This window comes from Buteo buteo, chromosome 1 (assembly GCF_964188355.1).
Source record: "Buteo buteo chromosome 1, bButBut1.hap1.1, whole genome shotgun sequence".
In the NCBI taxonomy this organism is placed as follows: Eukaryota; Metazoa; Chordata; class Aves; order Accipitriformes; family Accipitridae; genus Buteo; species Buteo buteo.
Window position 1 is genome coordinate 8,450,504 of NC_134171.1, and position 16,760 is coordinate 8,467,263.

Consider the following 16,760-nt stretch of genomic DNA (forward strand, 5'->3'; position numbering starts at 1 on the left):
AACAATCCCATAAAGACATACTTAGCCAGCTCCCAGCAGAAGAAAAGGATTAGCTGGAGTCAAAATTCCAATTCGGATAAGTAGGTCCTTTAAAATATTATCTCTATTTCAGCAAGCCAAAGCAGCTAATCACCCCAGCCGTACTAACTCCAGACCTAGATGATTTTGCTACTAGACTCTAGATGAAAGATGTTGTGATTTTTTTGCCTCCTGGCACTTTCTGCAGCATCCAAGAAGCATTTCAAAATTGAAACATCACACAAAACTGATCCATGTTTTAACAGAGCATTGTCTGTCCTGTCCTAGTTACGCCTGAAGCAAGACCAAGTTGGAAGACCAGCTTTTTAGAACCTGCTTAACTAATACTCTATGCCATCTGAAAAAAGCTACATCATGACTAGTTTCTTGCAATGCAGAATTCCAGCTTCCAAATGGAGAGAGAACATTCTACTCCTAAAATTACACATTATTTACCACAGCACTAAGAAGTTCACAGGGAGGCTAAGCATTCCTTGTAACATAAGTCTATTATTAATAACTTTTAGCCCAGAAAAGTTCTCGATAGCAGGCATTTAAAGAGAATTATTTGGACTCTATCCTTTTCAGCACTAATCTGCAGAGTAGTTATTCTACAACCCTCCAAAACTCCACATCAAGTAAAAAAAAAAGTTTAAAAAAATCCGTTTTAATTAGAAAGTTTCCTGCAGCTATAGAATTATCCATCAATGTTTTGGGGGATAGGCACTAGAGGGGGACACCTCAGTTTCCAACATGTTATACTTTAGGGATGCTCTCTTAATGCACAATTAACTACACCCCTTTATTTTCTGAGGTTCTCTATAAAAAGTTTAAAAACAGTGTATTAGAACAAAAGTTTCTGACCAAAAGGGACAAAGAGTAGAGTTTATAACCCTAGTTCATATTCTGTAGAAATTGTTTCACAACCATCTAGCAAATCCTGTTTAAATAATAGTAGTTCCCCTCCCCAAAGGGTTCCAATGTAACAAAATAAGGCTCAACAACACTCTCTACAAATGCTAGAGCTCAAAATGAAGCCAAAGAAGTTAGTTCCAACATTTGCAATTCAGAGTTTCTTAAGATATATTTCCTGAGCTACAGAATCTCTTAGCTTTCTCCATGCAGTACCTTCATAAGCCAGTTTTTATTAGAAGGAAGCCTCAATATTATGAGGTGTTCAAGCCTGGATTAAGGTTGCCACAACTCCAGCACAAAACTGCAAAAAGGGACAAGAAAAATATGCTAGAAGGCATCCTTTATATTAACTGATGGCCACTGGAGTCAAGTTTCTCAGATATTCCACCAGCTCCGGAAGCACAAGTAATATCAAGAGCTCAGAACTGTCTGCTGAAGAACATACCTCACTTAATGTGCAAGACAGGACTATATTTCACCATTCTAAGGTTGAAAAACTAGGATTTGGGTTGTTACTGCCTCCAGATATAGACAAGAATGAATATTAGGTCCACTTGCCTGAAATGCAGAAAAACACTATGGAGCCCAGAATTTCACTGTTTTGGCCCTAAAGCATCATCATTCTAACACCAACTGGTCACTGAGACACTGTGACAAAATATAAACCATTACTAAAATGAGGCTGCATCCTACACACTCACTTCTACTTTATCTCCCACACTTCAGCGTGAGAGCTCCTATGAGAAGGAAGCAAAGCCTCAACCGTCACATACAGCCTTTGGACTCCGTTTTGCTTAAAATGCAAGACATTTCAGCAAATCCCCTGAACACAAAGGGAACAAGTAGTACTCAGTCTTCTGATTGAGAAAACAGACCTTGTTCAAAGCCTCCCAGGTGAGATGGAGAAAACCTGCAAACAGAAGCACCAGAAGTAAACTAAAGAGAATATCCTGGCTTAAGATGGTGCTTTCCAGCTTGCAAAATTCACAGCCAGATGATGCACTGGAAAGGGGTTAAAGGTAATACTTTGGTGTACAGATTTCTCATTCTTCAGATGCAGAATTCATCCAGCTTGGCTGAGAAACACATACAAAATAATGACCTAAAATTGTTTAATGAAATTTGAATTAGAAACTGAAGATTTTACTCCCTTACACAGTGAACTGTTGTCTGTAGTAAATATACTACCCTTTATTTCTCAAGTTACTATCAGGTGGTTTGGGTTTGTTTTTAAACCAGAGGAAAGTCTCCTTCCAGAAGGGTGAAGAAACGGTGAAGATAGGGATGTGAAGCCTTTGTCACAGTTTATAAAATATATTTCTCAAAGCAACAGAAGCGGTAGAGAAGTAAGCTCAAGAGACTTTTTTCCAGGTCATACCTAATTAAAGTAGGGAATGTATCACCACAGAAAACTAGGGCTAAGAATTCAACCCATCCAGAAGTTAAAGCATTTATTATTGCCAGCTCATATCAGTAAGTAGTCCCATCAGTCTCCCAGATTTAAACCTGTCTTTCAGACTTGAGGAAGACCTAACATTCACATCACAGACAAGTCATCCTGCATCTTTTAAAGTATTTTTGTTAGACAGGACAACAGATGAGCTGTGCCTTGTGTCTGATCTGGTACGAAGATGCTTTTCCAAGATGCCTTCATTATTTACATTCTCTTTCCTAAGATAATCTACCACTATTTAAATGGCAGGCAAGCATTTCATTACTTTTGCTGAAGGATATTTAAATCTACTATGTTTGGAGTTCTATTTGAGTTAGCCATCAGCTTTGGCCCATGACCAGTCATCTCCCTGCAATGTGTGATTTGGAATCTTTTTCTTCCTCCTTCTCACCATTACTGCAGAAAGCACAAGACTATGATGTACAGTGCTGAGGAATAGGAAGCCTAGTCTACTGAGGCTTTTATACATGAACGCCAAGCCCTTTGCTTTTGCCATAATTATGAACTAAATGCGCTAACAGTCATTATTTCAAGAATACGCGAGCTCAAACTAAGAATTATTGCCTGTTTAATAAGTAGTTCAGAACAAAACCTAGTGGGCAATCACGACTTAAAGAGTATTACTGTAACTTTCAGTCTATATTACTGAAAGCTTGGAGCTCAGGTCCTACACAATTTATTTCCACCTCCACATACTGTTTTTACAATTACTCTGTTTAAAACCAATGGAAGTATTTATTTAATATACAAAGCCTCCAGTAAGATACAAAATTCAGATTCATTATAAATAGTAATTTATACAAAGAATATTAGTGTTTGAAGAAACATACATACCACCAGCCTAAGCCTACCACACTCCCACTAAAGCAAGTGATCCAGATCATACAAGAACCACATGACTATTTTATTCTAAGGCTTCTGAAAAAACCCCACATAGATGAAGATTAACTGGCCCTACTACTGAGATACTTGCTTCAATCCATCAGTTCGAGAAGAAAAACCAGGGGGAAAAAATAAAGATAAGCAGTAGTATCACCTACTTTCTCTTAGTGTTTGCCCTTAAAAATGAGAAGAGTCAAACAGGCACATATACATGCTTTAAAAACACTGAGGCCTGAAAAACATGTAGCACTGACCCTTAACTTCTATGGCAGTGACAATGATGACTATTCCACACACATTCTGCTCCCCCACGATAGCCTGAAATAATATCAGTACTGAAGTACTGTTCTATTACCAAACCCTATGGCCTTGGAGCTGAGGGATTATACAAATCTCTTCCATACATCCTGCTCCCAGAACACACACAGCTAATAAACCTCCTTCTATTTGCCTTCAGGTTCATTCTGAAGAGTTTAGACATCTGGTTGGCTTGTTTGAAATAAAAAGCCCAACTAGTAGGTTTGTTTTTATGATCCCAAGTGTGAAATGTTCTTGCTGGAGGCCTCAGGCCAGGTGAAAAACACTTGTGTTAAGATGCTACTTCATGGCATTTCAGGGATCTAATGAGCTATATAATCTGCACACAGGGAAGTCTCCCTAACATTAGCTTGCGTAAAACTATGGAAATTAAGAACAAGGAACCTACAGTAGTCCAAATATTTTTCAGTAAATAGTACAGCTGGTGAACTGCTAAATTTAGAACTCAAGTGCTTAGCAGTATTCTGTAAATATCCATCCATCTAAATGCTTACAGTAACACAAAATACACTTCTCACCGAGCCTTACTGTCCTAATTCTTTATACTATGAGTAATATTTCCCTCTCATGACAAAGGACTATGCCCAATTTAGTGGCGTAAGGAAAGTTTCAGTCTTTATCTCAAAATTACAACTCTGCAGAAGATCATTGTGCAACAGTACTGAATGAGCACACGTATGTGCGTATCCTTATTTTAGGAGTTTGACAAATACACGGCTTACATATTTTCATATAAAACCCAAAAGTCTAAAAAAGAAAGCAAATTACAGGACGCAAGAGTAAAGTTCTATGCAGACTTGCATACAGCGGTTAAGCTTTCTGCTGTATTATCTATCTTGAAAGAGCACAGAAATGCATTGAACAGATATGAGATACGGTGCGTAACAGACAACCAAGTTCCCTCTCATGGCCCAAACTTGTTCTCAATCATGGCTGACCATCTGTAATTTGTTACTCAAGAAACTGGAATTCATCTGGCAGGAGACACTACCTCAAAAGGCAACACACTGAAAGACCTCATGTTTAACTACACATATCTAGTTACATGATCCATTAGAATTTAGAAAAAAGCCTAAATACCACACAGCTTTCAAGTAGCAAGAATTTTCTTTAACATAAAGAGGTCTCAGATATCACACTACAAATACCAAAACTGAATGCTAGTTTGATTTAATTTAATAAATAGTTTAATTTGTTGTTGCTGCTCCTTACTTTGCTAAACTACAGCTCATATCAACTTAATTATTTGTTGGTTTCCAACTTCTGTTTTGCACATCCCATGACTTTTCAAATGGTGAAGTCTCTGAAAGGATCTACACTACCTATAAACTGCTCTACTACATGTGAACCACCAATAACAGTTCACAAATGCTCCAAGTATGAGCAGACCACAAATTAAAGTCCATTAAAATAATGGAATGAAATACAAAGACCAAAGCAGTACATATGTCAATATTGTGTGTGCTTTCAGCATCGATTCAGATATTACTTCAAGTGTCACAAGGGGCATCCCTCTTGCCAGACTTGAGGTACTTTAATAATTAGTTCAGTTGAGCTATGCAGCTCTTACTAGTTCACTAGACCATTCCAAAAGCAAGATAACTACCTTGTCTGTGCATTCAGCCTTCAACATCACACTGAACAGCTGGATTCAGGAAACACTGTGCTAGAGGTCAAGACACAAACCAAGGGGTACACAATTGCAGTAGGAATTTAGAAAAAGCATTTGTAACAATTACATGAACTAATAGAAATCTCGTGAGACAAATGAAGTTATACCACGTAAGAGAAGATGACCACATTAAGTCAGAAAAAAACCAGTGAACTCTATTTTAACTACATCAGTGATTGTTTTCTTTAAATACTGAAAGAAGACCTTCTGTTTGAAGGAAAAGCTCAGTATTTTCACTGTGTGCTACCTCAACACTATCAGATGTTTAATGAATGAGTCATTAATTCTACAAGCAAGTTCTGTGGAAAGATTCATTTGCCGACGTGGATTCATAGGAAGTCGCTAGGACTCCAAATCATGAAGTTCACTCGCACAGTACAGGCTATGAAGCCTTAATGCAAAACCATGCTCCTGTATGGGAAGCAAACAGGCACAAGGTGCTGATCAGTACACAAGTATTATGGACCACACTTCAGGTAGTATAGGGCAGAATAACTCAATTTTATTTGAGCACAAAAATGCCAGGTAAAAAATGGAAGTTGAGGACAGGGAAGAGCCTTTAGTTTTCATCTTCACTAGTTGGGACAGAAATTTAGCAGCTTTAAATGGCATTAGGTAAGTCACTTGACTAGCAAGTCAAGCACGTAACATCTGCAGACAACAACAGTGCAAGAGAGGACAGGACACTGAGTGTTTGGAAGGGAAATCTGTGTCCTCCCACTTGGGCAATTATCTTTACAGATGACTGCCTTCTGACAAGATCAGCTTCTGGTAACCAAGTTGAAGGACAAAACAGTAAAGATTTATGTGATAAAGTCAACAGTAAAAGAGATGCAAGCACGTCCTTTCAGCTCTTCACCTGAAAACTCTCAATCTTTCAAATGATCTTTCAATACTGATAAGAAGTGTGCTTTATCTAAACACACTTTAAAATATGCCTCTGAAAATACATCTGGGTTTCTGGCATCTTCACTCATGCAAAGGTTAAGCGTACTACATAGTCTGCATAAAGCAGTAACATCTTTTCTGCTGAAGATCTGAAACATCAAACCACTGCATTAGGGGAAGTCACTGGCTGAGCACCTGGACCCAAGAAGTACTGAAGTGATAAACAAGCTATTGACAGCTGCAGCCTTTTCTGCAGGTGCAAGAGGCATTTACTTCATTTCAGTTTGGCTCAGTTGAAAAATTAGTTCAATAACTAGTTCAGAATTTAGAAGTAGGTTTGGTTTTATTTGATCCTCTCAGATCTTGTGCTCAACTGAGAAGAGGGGAAGGGGGAAGGGAAGGTTCCCCCAAACCAGTTCCAAAATTTAAGACTGCATATTTAACAGGACTATAAAGTTTAGTCTCAAGGATACATGGTATTTTGCAACTGATTTTATTACTAAGATTTGAGCATCACACTTAATACAGAAAAAACCTCCCACAACCAAGTATTAACCCACCTTGCACAGTTCCCCCGTACCACCCTCGGCTGCAGCTTCCACAGCCAAGCTTGCCTAGCAGCATCACCAACAGCAGGATGCATCTAACTAAACAAGCCTAAAAAAAAAAAAAGCATCCTAACAACAAAATCCTCATTTCTGTTGACTATTATGAGCTTGGAGCAGTTAATTCAGCTGAAGGTGTCAGAAGCTAAGCAAGTAAATCCCCCCCCAAATATCTAACCTGAAGGCGGGAACTGGGATGTGCCTTGCTGTACAAGTGAGCACACAAATGCTGCACACAGCAAGCACAGAATTAATCCCCACTTTACCCACGCGCCCAATCCATGCCACCCACCACCTCTTCAAGGATATTACGGGGGATACTTCTCAGTCATACTATTCTGCAGCAAAAATTGAAGTTTTGAAATAACAGCATGAAGCTACATATATCTTAACATTTTGAAGAGGAAATTTAGTGATTTTATTTTAAGATAAGGTGTTACGCAAATATAAGTTAAAAAGCCCTTTTACTTTTTCATAACATTAAAAATAAGCAGCTATACTTCATCTTGTGTATCAAAATATAAACAAGTGTTAACATCCTAAAGTACACTCCATTCACATTTCACCATCCACATTGCCTTTAACTTCTCAACACCAGGAGATGCTGCCTTACTTTTTTTGGCAACATACTGTGGGTTAAGAGCGATCACTGAAGTAATCTCAGCTAACAAACAGTCAACATCTTCAAAGAAGGATTATCAGACTTTCTAAACCTCTGCTCAATTTAAGACTGCAGCATGATTTCAAAGGATAGATGTCCATCTCCTTAGAGCACACAGTGGAAAGAATGGTTAGAAGATTAATTATTCCAGCTTGCAGCCAGCTGCATCAAAACTTTAACTACACTCAAATATATCTGGGTGATGAGAATAAGCTGCTACATATGCAGGGAGTAGAAACAGGGCAATGATTAGAGCAAGACTAGGGAAATTACTGGAAGGTAGAGATGCAAAGTAGCTTGAAAGCTTACAGGGAGAGATGCTGGAGAAGCAACAATGACGAGTATTTACAGAACTGCGTCAAACAATCTCAACAGAGACAGGGCTCAGAGAAACCCGTTTCTATAAGGCACAAAATTAGTTATGTGAATCGAGTTCGGCAGTGAAGATATCATGAGAACTAAGATTTCAAAGAGAGAAAGTTGCAGCCATAGAGATGTCAACAAATACTTCCAAATACAAATCCAAGAAAAAGTACCCGAAAGAAAAGTTAGCCCCAAGTGGTGGGGCTTATTCTTCAATGCCTACCTTGCAATGCAAGAGAAATTTCATCTCAGGAATGGAGAGCTTAAAACAACCCTAACTACAAATGACTTCAGAGTCACTCTGCAACACTTAGAATTATTTGCAAGGTACCACATTTAGGCTATTATGTGATATATTTGAGTACAGGCAGAAACAGGCCACGCTTTTTCAAAAAAAAAGTTTTGGACATCAGTTTCTGAAGCTAGGCCTGCCTTCATTGCACATCTGTCTTCAGAAAAAGGTCAAAATTCATGCAACTGGTCTCCAATTCCCCACATTCCAGTAGAATTGCAGGGGAGGTGGGGAACCTTTTGTGAGTACTAAAAGGCAACAAGGAGGTGAGTAGCACCCACCAGTTTCACTTTGACGTCAGAGTAACAGGGTTTAGGGACAGGAGAGAACCTACTGAGGTCATACACCTAAGTTTCAAGACTACTGCCTGTTGGAAGGTAAGCAAAGGCTGCACAGTGAATGCAATACTTGGTGGATAACCCTACCCCCAGAGCAGTTATCAGTGGTGCATGGGAGAACACACCAAATAAGAACCCAGCTCAATTCACCAATTTTTGTTTCCCATCATCTGTTGCTGGCAGAGTAGGCTTGTTACAAGTAGGAGAAAGGCTGGAAGAACTACAAGACAGCATTAAAATTCTGCACAACTGACAAATTGGAAAACTGTTCTGCAAGAAATAGGATACAATTCAGTTCTGAAAGGTATGCTCAGGCAGGATTAACCAAGCAAACAGGAAGGCAAGTTCTTCAGAAGAAAGCTGTGGGCTAGGTTGGATCAATGGGCTGACCTTGAAACAAGTGTTAAGCTGTTGTAAGAAAGTCAAATGTATGGGGATGCATAAACAGGAATATCAGCTCCAGGGCACATGAAACAGCCTTTTTACTCCAATCAGCACAGGAAAGCCTCAGCTGTAAGCACCACACTTGAAGACCAATGTGAACTAACTTGAGAGAAGAACAAAAATGATTAGAGCTGAAAAAACAGGACCTCTTGGGAAGAGCTGAATACACTAGCTTTGTTCAGGCCAAAAGTATCACAAGGCTGCAGGGTGGAAGGCAAGACACAAGGAAACAGGAACATCACAAAGAACAGTTCAAATATTTTTAAAAGATTAGTTACTACAGCATAAAGAATAGCTGTCCCTCATGCCCAGGGAATTGGGCAATAAGCTTGACCTGCAGTAAGGAAGATGTCTAGTTACATATTCAGAACCAGTTTTAATGCTGAGGACAGCAAAGCACTGGACTGAGGAGAAAGTAGAGCTACTCAAGTTTCTTTTATGAATGACATTAGAAGTGCAATACTGGTACAGGGCAGGGGATTCTTACAACCAGCCTACAGCTTTCTCAGCCTTACTTTTTTTTTTTAAATGACTACCTCAATTTCAAGCCGCTGTAACGTCTTTGCTTATCCTCCTACAGTGTATGTTTAGTTTCAATGAGCTAGAAGTTACTTTTCTGAGTTTTCAAATTAAGACTTCAGGATTTGCATGTTCAGGTGATTTTACTATACAACAAAAGTCACACCTGCCTCATACTTTCTTCACACAGAAATAAATCAACTCCAATCACCTCCCATGGCAGTATGCAAATTTCAGCAATATTGCAGTATCCTGTTGTATCTTTCCCCTCTAACCAACAGAAACCAGAAGCCAATTACTTCAGAAAGACATGCGTGCTTAGCGTTCTAACAACCTGGAACAGTGATGTAATAGCTTTCATTGATGTGGTGTCACAAAGCACCCTGACACAAACATATGCACGCAACTTTTAATCCAACTATAGCCTTAGGCTTGGTTAGGACTTCCTGAGGATGGAAAATGCTGCACACAAACCAAATACTCCAAAATAAAAACTAAGATATGCAGGATTTTACAGATGGGGATTTGAAACAGACAGCATTAGTTACAGGCAGGCAGAGGAAGTCTGTGCCTGAGGTAAGTTACATGTTCACATTTGAACTGCAAAATATAAAGTCACTGAACAGGGGAAGAATTAACTCATAAGAGCTCAAGCACAAATAGGACACCAAAGCAGCACAAAACAACAACAAAATACTATCTTTCTTCATCCTCTGTAATAGTTCTGGTACTACAAGTACTCATCCAGGTACTTGTCTCTTTGCTTAAATGCCATCCTTCTGATTTGTGAAACATGAAAACAAGAGAGCAGCAACAGTCCATCTCACCCTCCAGGAGTTCAGCAATTTCTTATCTGAATATTGAACCAGACAGGTCTGGTCAAGATGGAGTCCTAGTGGAAGATGATGATGAGGTAAGCAAGCACACACACAGCCAAGCTCAAATGGACTACCATACGTACTGAGAAGTCAACAGGCTAAGCTTCACACATGTTCCAGTGCCAGCAGTATCCTCTTCTAACCAGCAAGTCTGCTATTGTATCTTAACCTTCGGTAGCCCCCTACAGCAGGCAACAGCACTTCAGTTTAGCCTCCAAATTACACTTCTCAAATTCATCAAGTTTCAAATTTGTTGTTCCATTTAATCACTTTTAAAAAATGAAAAGATGAGGTCCTAGGTACCCACTCCTTCTCCCTTTCCCACTAGAAGAAATATATACCATATTTTAGCCAATTTAAGTAAGTAGTTATTGAATGCTGTTTTCATTATTGCCCTCTCCTCCTCACTTACTAAATACTGCATCAAATTACACTCTGGAGCACAGCAGCAGTCTTGAGGCATGCTTACACACCACTACACTCCATTCCAAATAGGACATAATGAGTAATTATTTGCCACTACTATTAGGCTGGGATAATTGAGCAAAAAGGTTCCTTTTTTTTTTAAACTAGGATTGTAATTCTAACTGTCAGTTCATCAAAAAACTATGCACCCATACAAATAGATCCTAGGTATGTAAATAGAGACCATCACTTAAAAAAAAAAATCACAACCTCACACAGTCCATAGAACAAAAGTCTCCTATGTTACAAAAACAAAGCTAGTTCATACCATGATACAAAACCCACCTGCAACCTCAGTGGCCATCTATATGTTGACTAAGATATGCTGAGCTACAAGAGACACAACACAGTGGATCCAGAACCATCCAGCTTCAAGCACATTTCCACAAATCTGTGTTGATTCATATTCTGCATCACAACTGAGGTTCCAAACTTCAACATTTTTCATATTCTGCACACTACTTTTGGACTGTGGAAGCTGATAAAGAAACAGGGTTTGTCAGACCCTAACAACATACAGCTTTTTATCACTTGCACCCTTCCTTAAATACGATAAATTTTCATCCCTCTAATACTAAAAGAGGTCAAATCAACAGAAACCTTGAAAGAAGACAGAAAAGTGCATTTTTTCATTGGGAAAGCAGAGGGAGTTAAAGGAAGCAGTACCTTTAAAACAAGAATTTTCCCTATAAACAGACTTTGGAGAGTAGAATAAAGAACACAAACATCACACAGTATCCAGTAGTAACTGTATGAAATGGAGGAATACTTCATTATGACAAAATCTAAAGCCACAATTAAGAAGGTGAAACACACATGAACAGCACTGAAGGAATGATTTAGTGCCACAGACATCAACACAAACTGCACAGAGCAAAAATTAAACATGCTGCAATAATAATTTGAACTGCCCAATTAGGTTAAAAAACGCATTTACCCTACAAATTAAAAAACCTCCCAAACCCCTCAAAGGCATTAATGCTGTTCACAATGTTATTTGAGATGCAAATTAGAGACCTAAAGTTAATATAACACCAACAGCAAGTTCCTATTATTCCCATTCATGGCTCAAGGGGAGGTGACAGTAGAAGAGAAGCCACAGCCTTGTATGAGGTCTTATTAGGACAGTAGAGGTTTTTCTTAATCTTTTAAGTTAATCCACCTTAACTTCAGTGTAGAAATTGCCAAATTATAAATGCGATCTTTCACAAACCCAGAAAACTTAAGTTGAATTAACAGCTGCCGAGGCTGGTTGGATAAGGGGGATGTTAAGGAAAAACAAGTATTCTTCAGAAAAAAGGAATTCAGATCCTGTCTTCCACCATCACAGATCTCAGTCTAAAGCACAAAAGTAAACATATAGACAGTGGTACTGCAGTTATTTCTTCAACTATTTCCTGTACCAGCTGGGTTCCAATTTTAAAGCTCAGCAAAGGCATAAACAGCTTTCTTCCATCTGAAATGCCTTTCCCACAACGACATGTAGGTCTTAGTACACCGAGTCAGTTTTGCAAATGACACTTCTAATGACAGCTCTAGGCAAAATATTGTTTGATTTCACACTCTCAGCTCTATCTGTACAGACAGTCTTACACACATTGAAGAGCAATTGCCATCACTGGCACTGTATGTCCAAAGCTCTAGGCCTGCAATTTGATACATCATTGACAGTATTCTTCCCTGTACTTTATACTAGAGTTTAATTTTCACAGGAACTTAAATCAATGTTGTTATACTAAATTCAGAGCAATGATGCTAACATTAGGTAATCAGAACCCTTGATCTTCCTGTTTACGCCCAACAAGCAAAACGTAAGTGATGGCCCGCATTTCACTAAAATATAATCAAGTTCAAACAGTTGAAAGGCAATCATATTAGTTTTGTTTTTATAACTCAGGACATTTCCCAATTGAAACATTTCAATTTCTAAAGCATGATATTCAACTGCTTGCTTAAAAAAACAGTGCCGTTGGTAAACTGAAAGCCATAACCCAGATAATGTATTTAGTAACAACCCTGCCTACTTCCTCCCCTCAACCTAAAAATTAGCAGAAACATGGCCTTCAGAAGTTACTTGTACCCACTACAAACCACCAGAAGTTAGCCGAGGAGTTTCTTGCCAGTTTGTTCATGACACTATTTCCCATACCAACCAAACAAAAAAGCCAAAACAGCACAAAACGTAGAAATGGCAATATTAAAGAGCTGACAGTTACCTTGATTTCAGGTTTTTCTATACTCAACAGTACTGCAATATCCAGTTGGGTCATCACAGAAAAATCTGTAAAACAGCCTAAAAAGGAGTTGAAAACTTTTTTTTTACAGGCCTCCTTTTGAGGGGGAAAGAAAATCCTTAAAGAAAACCATTTTCTAAAATATGACTGTCTCAATCCCCCTAGCAGAGCGTTTACAGTCAAGAGAAACCAACAAAGCACAGATTTTATTTTTTTTTTTTTTAATACAGACTCTTTCATCACTGGATTGCAATACTTCACTGTCGGCTAAGATCTTGTTAACCACACAAACTTCATGATGTACCAAAAAACACACTGTCAATGTAAATGGCTACCCCTCAGATATACACAGTCAATAGATTAAAACAACTTACCTACCAAGAAAGTATCAGCCACTACACTGAGTTCAAGTGGCTGTTTTCCTAGCCATGAATTTTTTCCCTAGAACTAATGAAAAGGGCTGCCTTCTGCTCATTAACCCTTCCTTCAGGAGTGCTCATAAAGGCCTTCACAGGTTTCTGTGTATAGTTTCACCCCCCCAGTAAGCTTATGTTACTTACAGTATCTAGAATAAAAGTTACAGCTACTTCTGCAACAGACAGGAATCTCTTACATGTTCTACCATAATATATTCCAAAATAAAAGTTTATATGTAGATTGTGTAATGCTAAAGACAAGGTCCTATGAACATTTACCTGCAAGATCATTCCTACACGAATATCAGCTCTCAAGTACGTCAAAAATAGTCCAAGAAATTTATTTTATAAAAATAAAAATGAAAGTTCAAAGCAAGCAAAGCTTTCTCTAAAAAGAAAGCATAAAACTTGTGAGCTTGCAGGGGAGAAGGAAATTCACTGTCTCCAAAAGGCAAAATTTCTGTTTATTATGACCATCAAAATACAGAAAAAGAAATTTAAATGATAATACCAGTATTTTCCACTAAAGGTTTAACAAGACTTCTTACTAGTATTTAAGAAGACCCAAAACAGAACCAGAAGGGACAAATTCTTAGAACAAAACTCAAAACCAGCACCAAAAAAAGTGTAGGAGCGAGGAAAGAATTGTGTTTGGAAAGTTTTAAGTACACCATGTTTCTAAAGGGAATAATCTATCAAACCACAGGAGGTGACTAGAACTGCCATCATCACTGCTAACACAAAGGAATGTAGATTGGGGGGAGGCAACAGAGGAAGGGGGAGAAAGAACAGGGTAGGGAAAATGAGAAGGAACTAAAAAAGGGAGCTACAGTAATGGCTACCAGACTCTCAAGGAATTCCTATAGGAAAGAATAAATCCTTCATGGTTTTTTTTTTAAATAAAGCAATCCATGCAATAAATTGCAGACATCTCAGTAACGTTAATCTTTCAGTTTATCTGCCCACCATACTTTCTTAACTGTAGTTTTATGCCTATACTAAACTTCCAAAGCTTAATACAATGGTTGCAAATAGAAATACTATTTCTTCTTTCAGCCTCCTCATTCTTCTGAATCATAGTACCCTGCAGAAAAACAGCTTTCCAAGAGGACGCAGGGAAGTTTAACTACACCAAATTTAAAATATCCCTCTACAATTATTTAATCAACTTTAATTCTCAAGTTAAAGACACAATAACTACGGGTTACACACTGGCAGGTAAAGGCCGCTAGAGGACAGCCAGATTACCACAGCATGGAACATCCTGAAAGGATATCATTAGGGGGATGATCTTGCAGATCAGTATTTTATGTCTAATAGGCAGCATGTACTTCCATATGATGAAGAGCAGCATCTTGTTACTGACAAAAAAAATAGGGATGATTAAAAGTAACAGATATACTAATATGAATAGTATTTTCCCAAAATTCAAAGCGAGCGAGTAGTAAGTAAACCCATTTTCCAGTTAGGAGTTCCACCAGCTTATGCAGAACTACTTGAAATGTATATTTGAGCTCCCTACACACACTGATCTCCTGCCTCGGAGCGCAACTCTTCCAAGCATTTTTAGACGCACAATAATTGTAAAGATACAAGCTCTTTGGGCTCAATCACGTACACTGCATCTCCAATAAAACCAGATCAAGTCACATGCTTCATTAGGAAAGTTTTTGCTATTCGGCAAACACTGCACTCCAGATTCCATAAGCCCAACTCGAACCAAACAGACTATCCACAATTAAAACACATGCAGAAACATTTGAGCTTGCCACAAGATACACAAACTTACTGGTTCTTGCCAGGAATGGCTTTGACGGAAGTATTTTCTAGCAGTCAGGCATATGAATGGGAGGCAATGTAACAGTAAAGGCTGTAATAACTGTTCTCAGGAGCTAATTTTAATGTAAGCACAGTGAACCAGAAAATAGATTTGACCAGCTGGCTCAACTCATCCCGAGGCCTAGAACTCGGCATGCACGTTAAAAGCCAGTGCCTTATCTGGTCTGACTCACCAAGCCACTCTCAACCCTGCAACCTGAAAGTTACAGGGCTACTACAAAGCAGTGTTTCTGTAACGGCTGTTTTCTGAACGGTTATGACGGATATATCATTTACCTAAAGAGAAAACGCCTTAACTTTCAGATCTCTCCCAGAAGAGTTCAGATAACTGACGCAACGCTAAACCAGAGGGTCGTCCTCAGCGGCCAGCCTCTCCGTCTCACGAGACCTAAAGCGACCTCCTTAAACAGCACCCAAGATTTCGAGACCCCAGTTCTAGCTAGCCTTCGCACAGGCAAGGAGACATTTAATAAGCCAAATAATCAGAACAAAGCCACGTTACTGCCCTTCGGAAAGCCGGAATAACACAAAGAGCCTATTCACTCACCGATCTCGGACTTTTGAACCCAACTGGTCGTTACACTCGCGAGCCATAAATCAGAAATCAACTTTCCTATCGCTTGAGGGAGGGGAAGGTTAGAAAATAATCACGGTTTTCACCCAGGAACCATTGTGGAAGGCAGCTATTGTGGAAAAACGCGCACCTACTCTGACGTAACTCTCTACCCTTGAGCAACGGAGGGGAGAATCGCCTCCAAAACCCCGGGGCGATGTGCCCGCTGCCGTGTGTCCCGCAGGGCAGAGGCACAAAGGAATGTCCGCGCCCGGCCGAGCCCCGGGGACCCCCCGGGACACCCCCCCCATCCCCCGGCCACCGCCGGGGCAGGCCGGAGCCCTCGCCTGGAGCGGCCTTGGGAGACACCGCACCGCCGCGCAGGCAGCCTAATTCCCATCCCGAGCGGCAATTATTAATGCTAATGAGGTAGGGGTTGGTTTGGGTTTTTTTTTTTTGGGGGGGGGCGGGGGTGTATTTTTTCTTTCTTCTGCCAGGGCAGCCGCCGCTTCGCTTCCACACGAAGCCTTCGGCTAACGGCAGGGCGAAAAGGCAGCTAACCTTCACCTCCAGCTGCGAGGAAGGAGCGCGGCCCCCGCTCTCAACACCGACAGTAATTAAAAAAAATAAAATAAAATACAGCCCCCATACCTATTTATCCATCTAGCCGTATAATTAAGGAGACGAGCAGCCCGCAGCTCTGCGGCAGCAGGAGGGCTGCAACCGCGGGGAAGGGCAGCTCCGGTGTGACACCCCCACCCCGCAGGGTCCCTGTCTTGTCCCCCCGGCCCGTTCGTCCCCCCTTCGCCCACCGAGGGCTCTCCGGTCCCCGCAGCCGCCCGGGTTTCGCGAAGGGGTCCGGGCCTGGCCGCCTCCCCTCCAGCCGGCACTGCCTCCGGGCCGCCCGAACGGCTGTTCCCTGCCGGTTGCGCTCGCCCTCGGCCGCCGGGTGCTGCCACCCGCGGCCTCGCCTGCCTGCCTTCCCTCCCCCGCCCGCCTCCCCTCAC

The 16,760-nt window shown here is 40.2% G+C and overlaps 1 protein-coding gene across 2 annotated transcripts in view; it reads right to left on the reverse strand.

Moving 5' to 3' along the window:
• Positions 1-16,760, reverse strand: part of FAM53A (family with sequence similarity 53 member A) — a 73,229-nt gene that overhangs the window by 56,355 nt on the left and 114 nt on the right. The gene's annotated exons all lie outside the window — the stretch shown is intronic.